We start from the raw sequence: 11352 nt of genomic DNA, 5'->3' as shown, positions 1-11352 counted from the left end.
TTAATTAGTAAATTCACTTTGACAGTGTTTCAAGTCAGCATGTGAAAAAGGAGGATATTAAGTGGAATAATATAAAATTTAATTGTGACATGTCAAACAAACTCTTAGAGAAGATTCATGAAAATCCCAGAGAAGAACAGTGATTCAAGAACTAAACAATGCCGGATCGATTTATGGCTTATTTAACCAAATCAGCAATCTGGAAAAGGTACCTCTTAAATTTGGACTGAAAGCTTGACAGTGAGTAAGACAGCCTGACCTCCATGGCTAATAAATTCCATAAGTAGAGAGCAAACATTAAAAATGCCCCGTAGCTCAATGTCTTCAGCCAAAAAGAACTAATCCAATTGAGTGAGACCAAAGAAAACGACTGGGGATGTATGGTTCCAGAATGTCTCTGAGGTATTCAAACCCAAGTCAATTTAAGGACTTGTAAGTTAATAACTAGGACTTTACACATAATCCTGTACTTTACAGGTAGCCAGTGAAGGTTTTATACAACCAGGGTAATGTGATTTTCATGCTTGGTGTCAGTCAAAATGTCAGTAACTCAGTTCCAGACCAAGAGAAGTTCCTCGATCAGTCCATTAAGAGAGTCCCCCGGAACACTGACAGGCGGGCACAGAGGAAGTACCAGGGAGGCCAGGGCTGCAGACACGTGAGGGAGGTGAGATGGGGGGACAGCAGCTATGGAGGGGCCTGGGCCGGGGGGGGGGGCTTTTAAAGGTGTTTCTAGTAAATAATTAAATAGGAAGCCGAAGAGATATGTCAGGATGAAAGATTAAGTGCAAATTCATAATAGAAATCTTAGAAGCGAACAGCCTTCAAAGCTGCAGTTCTGGGCAATTTACGGATTTGCAGTAATGATGAGAACCCAGAAGCAATGAGAGTTTCTTCTTAGGGTGATTCATCATCAGCTTTTAATAGTCAGGCAGAGAATATCCGGAGGTTAGGTGGTTAGAGAGTGAATTTAAGTTTTAAAGGGGTGAAGAGGACTACTTTTTAAAAATGTATACATAATGTTAAGATGGATATTTTAAATGCATCTATTGGAATTGTTTTTTAAAAAATGAGCCAAGAGCTGTATGTGTGTGCTTGTCTTTCTGTTTTCCAGTGGAAGTATTATACTGTCAGATGATCAGATCTTTACAGATTGGATGTTGACTTATACTGAGAAAGTTAAAATGAGAAAAGTAACCAAACCACTAATTGAACATACCTGATGACATTCCAATCACAACACTGGGTACTTTGCACACATTCACTCATTTTAACATTGCAAGTAGCATTAGCTCCAAACACAAACTTGGCAATGAGAGCTCAGAGTTTGGAGGTCTTGCTCTTGGCCACTCCAGCAACATCAGCATCGCGTGGGACATGGTTAGAATCTGCCTCACTCGGCAGCCACAGCATTCTGTGCATCCCTTGAGGAAGTTTCCATAGAGAACCTGGGCAGGGAATCAGACCAGTGAGGTGACCAAGCTCAGGGCTGAGCAGCCATCTCTGCTGCACAGATGAGTGTCAGCCCAGAGGCTCCTTTCCAGGAAATACTTTCACAGAGGAGTCCTGAGAAAATGTCCTGTGTTGAAAAAGGAAGAAATGAGACATCTTTTGGCTGGCTCTAGCAAGGAATGCAGGAGTTTGTGGGTCCTCAAGAAGAGTCATTTTACAAGATGTACAGAACAATAACCATGGATTACAAACCCAAGGCCAAGAGAGTCGCTGCTATAGTTTCAGATGTACCCAGTGGTGCCTTTTGTGACCTTGGACAACTTTCATGGTTTTGTCATCCCTCAGTTTTGTTATTTGTGAAGTAAAGAGACAGCTCCATGGATGCTAGTTCCTGTTGTTTCTCACGCTGCACTGCGGGGGCCAGGTACAGTGTGAATTAGGACCAGTGTGGCTCCTGTCCTTCTATCAAGGAGCTTTGGGTGGGGGCAGAACTTATTAGGCACAATTGTGATAAATACTGTGTGAGAAGAGCAGGGATCTATGAAAGCATGACTTATCAAAAGACTTAGGGAATAGTTTTATTTTGCAACTGAGCTTTCCTTATGTTCTGAAGAGTAAGGAGAGCCTTCCCGGTGGAAAGACCAGCATTAAAAACCCTCCTGAGGAACTGATCCCTGGAGGACCTGAGAGATGGCCAGCAGGGTTGAGTGCTGCGAGCAATGGGGGTCCTGCAACACGGAGGAGTAGACAACCTAAAAACCTCCCTGCTAGACAGCTGGAAACGCTGATGCAGAGTAAAAATTATTCCCTTTGCTGTGTAATAGAGCTCATAAAAATGAGAAACGCTTGGTTGCTGAGATTGAAGAAGAACTGAGTTAGGTGGCGAGCTTTGCCCTGGCTGCCTTTGGAGGAGCTACGATCTCAGTAACGCTGAGCTGTGGCTAAGAGATGGTTAGGCTTTGAGTGGTACTGGAGGTGAGAAGCTAGAGCCACATCCCTCCGTGAAGCGATACCATGCAAAGAATAGATTAGGAGCTCACTCCTGCTCAGGGAAGGAAGAACAAATAGTGTGTCTTGGATGGTGAGAGTTTCATATTTTTAAAATATCATCCTTAACTATAGATTGGAAAAGAGCTAAGTGGGATGGGCAAGCGAGTTAAGAAGGTCGACCATCAAGTGAGATGCTCTCTTGGCTTTGACTGTGGCGGTAATAGAGCCAGTCCATACAACTGCTAACATGATTAATTCCAGGTCCAAAATTGTCTAAGTGAATCATGAAGCTTCAAGAGAAGCTTATGAAATGATCCAGAAAAATGAAACAATCAGCAACAAGTGTCAGGCTTCCAGTGACAGAACCATTGAGAGCAGCATGATCCAGGTTGTAAGAGATTTTGGCAAAGTTAGTGTGGGGCCAGCCAGGCCAGGAAAAGTATCCCTGGAGTTAGGCAGGAGGGCCACCTTCACACCCTGGAGGAAAATGATGGTGTCTACTCCTACAGAGAAAAGAACTGCAGAGTAGCCCCAGGAAAAGTTGGGTCTGGTCTTTGGATTCACATTTGAGATGGAGAATTCAAATAAAATTCTGGAAAATAATAAAAATCCCACCAGAAGAAGTTATTTCATGATAGGAGACAGTTTACTCTAACACCTTGTGTAGTTAAAAACAATGAGAGTTGTAAGATCAGGTCTGCTACTGAATGTGTCGTCTGTGGACCTGCAACATCAGCCTTCGGGAGGCAGGTTAGGAATGCAGAGTTTTGGCCCCTCCTTAGGACCATCTGGGCAAGAATCTATATTTTGGTTCCCAGGGAGTCCTCGGCACATGACCTTTTGTTTCATAATGTGCGTGGAAGACATGTCACCCAACCTATTTATGACAAAGAATCAGGGATATGTGACTGAGGATAAGGGATCCTCCATAATGGTGTATGTGAAGATGGTTTTGAAATATTCCAACTCACCTCAAGCAAACCAAAAATAGGAAAGACTTAGCCACATCAGAGGCCAAGGTAACTAGGGATGTTAGAGACTTCCTACAAATCAGATTAGGTAGTCACAACGACAGGATGAAAGAGATTTTTAAAAATGAACCGGAATGAGGCAGAAAGAGAGATGCAACCTTGAAGAGTAGTTCAGAGTTCTAATTTCTAATTTCTGCCCACTCCCTTTAGGTTAAACCAATAACCAGTTGTCACGATGGGTAAAGGTGCGACTTTCGAATTTGAGGGGGAAAAATAAAGAATGTCCATGTGCTCCTGCCCTTTTCAATGCTTTATTCACTCAAATCACTCAATACAATTTCACTCTATAGGTTCTTAATCAAGAAAATGACAATCTTTAATGCTAGGCACTGCCATAGACATAATCAATCCACAGCAAACAATTCTAGGTTAATTCTAAGCACTGCAAACACACCTAATCATGACAGGCTCATGACGGACATTCCCTCTGCATGCTAAGCTCTAAAGTCTCAAGCCTTAGGCTCTAAGTCCAGCAGATGCACACTCACTCAGACCACAGCGGTCAGGTCAGGGACCATGGCAGGCTTCTCCTGGGGTGGAGCTGTTGAGGAGAGGGTTGTAGGGAGAAGTTTGGTTCTCACCAGGGTCAAGATGTGGCTGTGGAGTCTGAGAGCAGTGAGGAAGATGCAGAGGATCAGCAAACGATGAGAAGAGTTGGGATGTCAGTCCAGGTCCTCATCAGGCTCTCCAGCAGGAGGGCATCAGTGTCATCTGACTGAATGTCTGTTTACTTGCTCCATCACTTATACTAAATTTGGGGGCTTCTGACTGTCCTTTCAATCTCTATCAGCTGCTACCTGGTTTCTCAGTGATGTCATTTGTCCTGAGGTTAAGGCATCTGGTCTGGTGGTCTTTGCCCTGATCTCTCACCTTTTGCCTTTATCAGGGCAAAGGCAAATGACAGAGATTTCACTCTGAGTTTTATCAGGGTTTTGGAAAGTAACTTATTTTACTAGGCTATGCCTGATGACCATATTGGAGGGCTCTGTAGGCGTGCTTGATGGAGACTGCAGTTTTATTTCATAATGGAGTTACTTAGGCTAAGGCCCTTCTTAGGTTAAGGCCATCCTTATACCAGTTGATATTAGCCCCAAACTTACGATGCTAACTTAAAATGCTTACAAATAAAATTTTAATTTTAAATTCACAGGTACAGCAACTTTGCACTGAAATAATGCCCCCCCACACACACTATGAGCCACTAAAATCCTATATTACTCTGGTATCATCATTTAGGGTATCTTTTATGCATCAACCATTTGAGTTATTATACGACATCACTCAGGTCAATCTCCATGGTACTGCCATCCATCCTTCCAGCAAATGCCCACTGAGCATCATCTACCATGTGCCTGCGCTAGACACAGGAGAGGCAGCAGAGGACACAAATGTTGACTTGATGTGGTCACTGCTCTCACAGTGCTTCTAGTCCATGAGATCAAATAGAATCATCACATTTCTGGCTACTTTCCTAGGTGTTATTAACATTTACACTCTGATTCATTTTTGTAATGCTATGTACGGTAGGCCAGGAAACCTTTATATTTGCATGCCTGTTATTTGTTTTGTTAGATAACAACATGATGAATACATCAGAAACTTCTTCTGTGTTATACTTGTAGAAATATTTTCTTTCAACTTCAATCTACTCCTTCCCGTAGTGAAAAGCCCTGACGGTCCTAAGGGATGACAATTGAACACATAAATATGTAAAATTCTCATTGAATTAATAGACTTGCTTTGGGTATTTTTTTTTCCATTTGCTTATTAGAATATAAAAATCTGGCAAGTTCTCTAAACTCCATCACTTAGGTCTCTGGGGAGGAATGTGAGAACCGAGTACAGCATAAGCGTCAGTAGTCTTTGTGTCTCTAGATAGCTCTGCTGGGTCTCCACGGGCTGCAAAAGATGATTTGTCAGCTTAATTTCAGCTGCAGCAGTGATGGAAGAAAACTATGACTTCTCTTCTAGCCACAGATGTGCAGAAATAGCTTTCAGAGCCAGAAATGCAGGCGGTGGGAGTTGGACCCTCCTGCCTGTGTTTCCTAGTGTCTGCTCCCCGTGCCTCTCAAGTAGTCACAGGTACGGTGGGTGCTAATGCATTTAGCTATGTCAATGGTATAGCCAGAGGTTAAAACAACCATAAAACCTGGGGCCCTGAGCACAAAGTTGGGTAGAACTTTGAACTTGGTGCCTAGGAACAAGAGACAATCAATTTAGGTGTTATGTTAGATATTACCAATATACTTTGGGTAGAAGATAGAAAAAAAAACATGTCTCATGAATCTTATCTTTGTCTCCTCTACTACTTTTGATTAGACAGCAGCTCACTTGTTGTCCCCCTAGGAGGAAGCACTTTGTAGAGAGGCAGTGTCCTCATATCTAGTGCCCAGAGCCGGTGGTAATGAGTTCATCTGGTTGGGAGGGGGGACATTCCTGGGCATGTGGCAGAAGGAGATGCCTCATTTCCCCAGCAGCTGCACCCCACTCCTGTCTTCCCACGGTCAACTCTTCTTGTCCTTCACGGTTCATTTCCAGGCACCATTCAGCACTGCCACTCTTCCCTGGGACTCTATTTAATGGATTCCCAAACTTCCTTTCCATTCACACGAGGACATCCCCAAACTCGAGCTTTCTCTCCTGTTCCTGCATTCACTGATCTTCTGGGGTCTACTCTTCCCTCATGCCTATCTGTCCCAGCGGGGTGATCGTGTGTAAAGGTCTCCTTTGTTTTATTGCTTCTTGGCTCAAAAATCCTAAGTGAAAAAATTGCTCTGTGCAATTTAGGATTGAAGCATCTGGGTTTGAATCCCATTCCCACCTGCTACTTATCTGCAAATTCTCTAAGTTCTCTAATTTTTATGTTTTTTTTTTTTTTTAGTTTTGTTTTTATTGTAGTAAAATATACATGACATAAAATTTACCATTTTAATTATTTTTAAGTGTGTGATAGCAACTCAGAATCTGTATTTACATTTACAATGTTTTACAACCATCATTATGAGATCTATCTATAATCTGTGATATTTATGTATTTATCCATTTATTTAACTTCTTGTGTGGTTTAGCAATGGGTTGGACCCAAAATTATTTGAATTAAAGTTTATAATGGATAAGTTACCTTTTTTCTCTATCTCTAGGTGATTCTTAATGTACAGTAGTAACATTATTAACAATTTTATTATAAAATATATGTAACATAAAATTAGCCATTATAGCCAGGCACAGTGGTGCACACCTGTAATCCCAGCAGCTCAGGTGGATAGTGAGTTCAAAGCCAGCCTCAGCAAAAGTGAGATGCTATGCAACTCAGTGAGACCCTGTCTCTAAATAAAATACAAAATAGGGCTGGAGATGTGGCTCAGTGGCTAAGTGCCTCTGAGTTCAATCCCCAGTGTGTGTGTATGTGTGTATGCATTATAACAGTTTTTTAAGTGTATATTCACTGGTATGATTTCTACATACAATGGAAATATGCAACTATCAGAATTGTCTTTTTCTATATGCAACTATCAGAATTGTCTTTTTCTAGAAGTTTTCACCACCCCAAGAAGAAACACTATCTTCATTAAGCAATAACTCCTATTTTCCCTCCCGCCAGCCCCTGGTAACCCCTATTCTCCTTTTCTTAATATTATTTGAATTCCTCAGTCTCCAGAACTGGAAGAAATAAACTTCTCTTCTCAGGTCTCCCCGTCTGCTGGATTCAGTATGGCAGCCCAAGCAGCCCTGCACCTGTGGGAATGCCTTATTTCGTTTCTAAGACACCAGAGGCTGGTCTCCACAAGGGGTGTCCTCTGCTTTCGAGCAGTTCCCAAACAATCCCCAAGGGAAATTTCCAGTTTCTCCACATCTGGCCAATACTTCATTTTGTGGGGGTGGGATTTTTTTCTTTTTTTCCAAAGTTGTTCTGGCAGGTAGAAGTGGTAGCTCATTTTGATTTTGATTTACATTTCCCTAATGACTAATAATGCTGAGCATCTTTTCATGTGCTTATTGGTCATTTGTATATCTTCTTTGGAAAAAATGCCCTTTTAAAAATTGGGTTGTCAGGGTTTTGTTGTCATTGTTGAGTTCTAAGAGTGCCTTTTATATTCTGATATTAAATCCTTATCGGGTATATAATTTGCTATTACTTTTCCCCATTGTCTAGGCTGTCTTTTCACTTTCCTGATTCTGTCCTTTGATGCACAAAATTTTAAATTTACATTAAGTCCAATTTCTCTATTTTGCATTTTGTTGCTCATGCTTTCAGGTCTAGCTAATCTGGCAGTGGCCAGATTCAAAGTCATGAAGATTTGCCCTGTGTTTCCTTCTAATAGTTTCACTAGGCTTTATTTCTTACATTTAGGTCATTGGTACATTTTGTTAAGTCTTATAATTGGTGTGAAATGGGGGCTTACCTTTATTCTTTTGCATGTGGAAACCCAGTTGTCCCAGAACCATTTTTTGAAGACACTATTCTGTCTCCTATTGAATGGAGTGGCCCTGTGACGAATCAGTTGACCTTAGGTGTTTGTGTTTATACAGGACCAAACTATTTTTGGTTATTGCAGTTTTGCAGTAAATTTTGGAATCCAGGGTTGTGATTTCTCCAGTGTTATTCTTCATTTTCAACAATGCTTTTGTGATTCAGGGCTCCTTAAATTCTGTATGCATTTGAGAATTTCAAAAAGGAAAAGGATCTTGGAAATTTGACAGGAATTGCCTTGAATACGTTGATCACTTTGGGGAGTATTATTGTAATAAGTCTTCCAACCTATGAACAGAGAAGTCATTCCCTTTATTTAGATCTTCCTTAGTTTCTTTCATCTATGCTTTACAGTTTTCATTGTACGAGTCTTTTACTTCCTTGGTTAAATTTGTTTCTGGGTATATTATTCCTTTTGGTGCTATTGTAAATGGATATGCTTTCTTAATTTTCTTTTCAGATTGTTCTTTAAAGATGGATACAAACATACATAATTCTTGCATGGAGATCTTGTGCTCTCTGCAACATTTCTGAATTTGCTTATTAATTTTAGTAGCTTTGCTGTGGATTCTTTGGGACTTTCTTTATAAAGGCTAGAATTCCCAGGACAATGTTGAATAACAGTGGTAAAAGTGATTTTCCTTATCTTGTTCCTGATGGATAATTTACCTTTAAAATTCATGTTAAATGAAAAAATCATTTTAAACATTTTTGTGAAAGCTAATAATCATTGAATTCAAAATTATCTTTTACATTAACTTCTTACCTACTATATCTGAAGATGGACTTGTCCATTGAGAAAGGACAATGTTATAACAAATTATCCTTAAGCGATTGCACCCATGTAACCACAATCAGATAAAAAAAATTAACATCACCCTCCCAAAACTCCCTCCAGTCCCTCCCAATCACTGCCCTCGACCTTCTCTACAAAGGGAATCACTCTCCAGATTTCTAAAACCCCAGATTACCTTTGCTGTTCCTATAGCTTTAAGCAATGGAAACTTGCAGCTTGAGCTCTTCTTGGCTCTTTTATATTATATCTTAGTAATTTGTCCCGCAAATGAACCAGCATTGATATTATTAAGTGAAGCCCACACTTTACCCTGGATTTCTTGGTTGTGCCTCATGTCCTGCTCCTGTTTCACGATCCCATCCAGGACACTCCATTAGGATTGGCCATCAAATCTCCTTAGCCTCCTCTTGGTTGTGACAGTATCTTCGATATCTCTTGTTTTGATGCCTTGTAGTACTGATCATGTATTTTGTAGCCTGTCCCCTAGATTATTCCTCACAATTAGATGGGGATATGGAATTTTGAGAGGAAGACCTCAGCATATTGAGGGCCCATGCTATCCAACTTAGGACTAATCACCTGACCATGTGTGTGGGGATGTGTGTGTGAGGGGACACCATGTGTCCCCTCAAAATCCATATGTGAAAACCCTAATCTGTGATTTGGAGATGAGGACTACATACAGGGGTGCTGTCAATGTGTGACTGCTAACAGGCATTTACTCATTCATCTCCAGTGTGATTAGGACTTTGGGAGGTAATTAAGCCCTAAGGTGGCCCTTCGTGATGAGATTAGTGCCCTAATTAGAGGAGGCAGGTGAGAACTTATGCCCCAGCCCTTCACATATTAAAATGTGATAACTTAATAATAATACATCTTGCACAAGCCAGGAAGAAGGCCCTCACCAGAACTCACCCATTCTGGCATCCTGATCTTGGGCTTCCCAGCCTCCGACACTATGAAAAGGACATTTCTGTTGTTTAGGCCACCCATTCTATGCTATTTTTGTTACATCAGCCCAAACTGATGTAGACACTTCCTGGCACTATAAGATACAAGAGTCACCTTGTATGTTTCCTGCCTTAGTGCTAGAGGTAGACACTTCTCTAAGAGCCCTGGTTTGCTCTACTAGAGAATGAGAGTAGAAACCAAGGTATGGGCAGTAGACGAGTTCATCGTTACTGGGGCGTCATTGCTCATAGAACTGGGTTAGCCTTTGCAGGGCTCAAAGGCCATGCAACTCTGCTGCTCTCCTGTGTACCAAGAGTCAGCAGTTCCCTCTAGCACACAGTCAGAGGAGACCCTTGCCCCAGAGGAAGAGCCGAAGCCCACAGCCAAGCGATAAATTCCAGAGCCTTCTCTTGCTTCCTAGACTGACTCTTTGGCAGATTACTCCATTTCCTAGCAGGATGACCTAACTTCCCACCCCTCCTGGATCCCCTTGGAATTTTCACTAAGACATCTGTTGAAGAAGCCCTCTGAATGCATTTCAGATTTTATAGTTAAGCATTTGAATGCCTTAATCTCATTCCTGGCTCTATCCACAAGGGAAGTGCGGAACAGGATTCTCTGTCTTAAATACAAGAAAAAGTAATAGTGTTTGGGGCAGTGCCTGTGAGAAGCTACAGTAATAATCCCTCTTGATTATGAACAAGTAGATGCTTGTTTGCAGTCATATATTGGCAGCACACCCATATGTAGAAAACACATACAAGGGAGAAAAAAAATACAATTCTGAGGCTCAACACCCATTGTTAAGTACACACACAAATGGTCTTGTGACCATTTTTTCTTTCTACTTGCTGGGGATTATTTATGACCACAAGATTTTAGAGATATTAGGCTCAAATTTTAAAAATTCTTTATTGTGCAGATGAAGAAACAAGTAAACAAATGTCTTGCCATTTTGTCTGCATTATAAAAAGTTCTTATAAAAATCCTAAGTATGTAAGATGGAAAACATTATTGTGGCTTAGAAGAATTGTTCCAAGTCTTAATAAACTTTTAATAAAAATAAACTTGTAATAAAAAGAAAGTTTATTTTAAGTCTTTACAGTAGATGGGAATCTAGAGTAATCTGTAGTTATCTCTATTAGGCAAGAAAACAAAGATACTTTCACTGTCTACCCCATCCCTGATAAATTATTGATTATAAATCATAAGGGATGGAAAATTGAAACTAAGTGACACATGGATTGTTCTAACGAAAGATGATACCTAAAAGTCCAAACTTCCTAATCAAATAAACAAAAGGATTATCCCGTACATTGCAGGTAAACTATTTGTCTTATAAAATTCATCATTCCACACTTATTTGTATAGAAATCTATCTATAAAAATATTTGCATAAAAATTCTATATATGCTCTATGCCTAAATTAAGAAGGGAAGTATACCAGTGACTCCTTAGAAAAGTAACCATTAGGAAATTCATTAACAATGAATTTGTACATCCAGATTCCAACTAAGACATTTAGCAGCCAATCAGTCTTCCTTATGCCTTCTTAGCAAGTGCTTTCTTACTAATTTATTTATGTTTTCTTAAAGCTCGATTTTTTAAAAATCCTTGAGGTTTTTATTCAGCAAGTGATACCTGTGATCTTGTTCAAGCTT

This window comes from Marmota flaviventris, chromosome 4 (assembly GCF_047511675.1).
Source record: "Marmota flaviventris isolate mMarFla1 chromosome 4, mMarFla1.hap1, whole genome shotgun sequence".
NCBI lineage: Eukaryota > Metazoa > Chordata > Mammalia > Rodentia > Sciuridae > Marmota > Marmota flaviventris.
Note: the sequence above shows the minus strand (reverse complement) of the source record.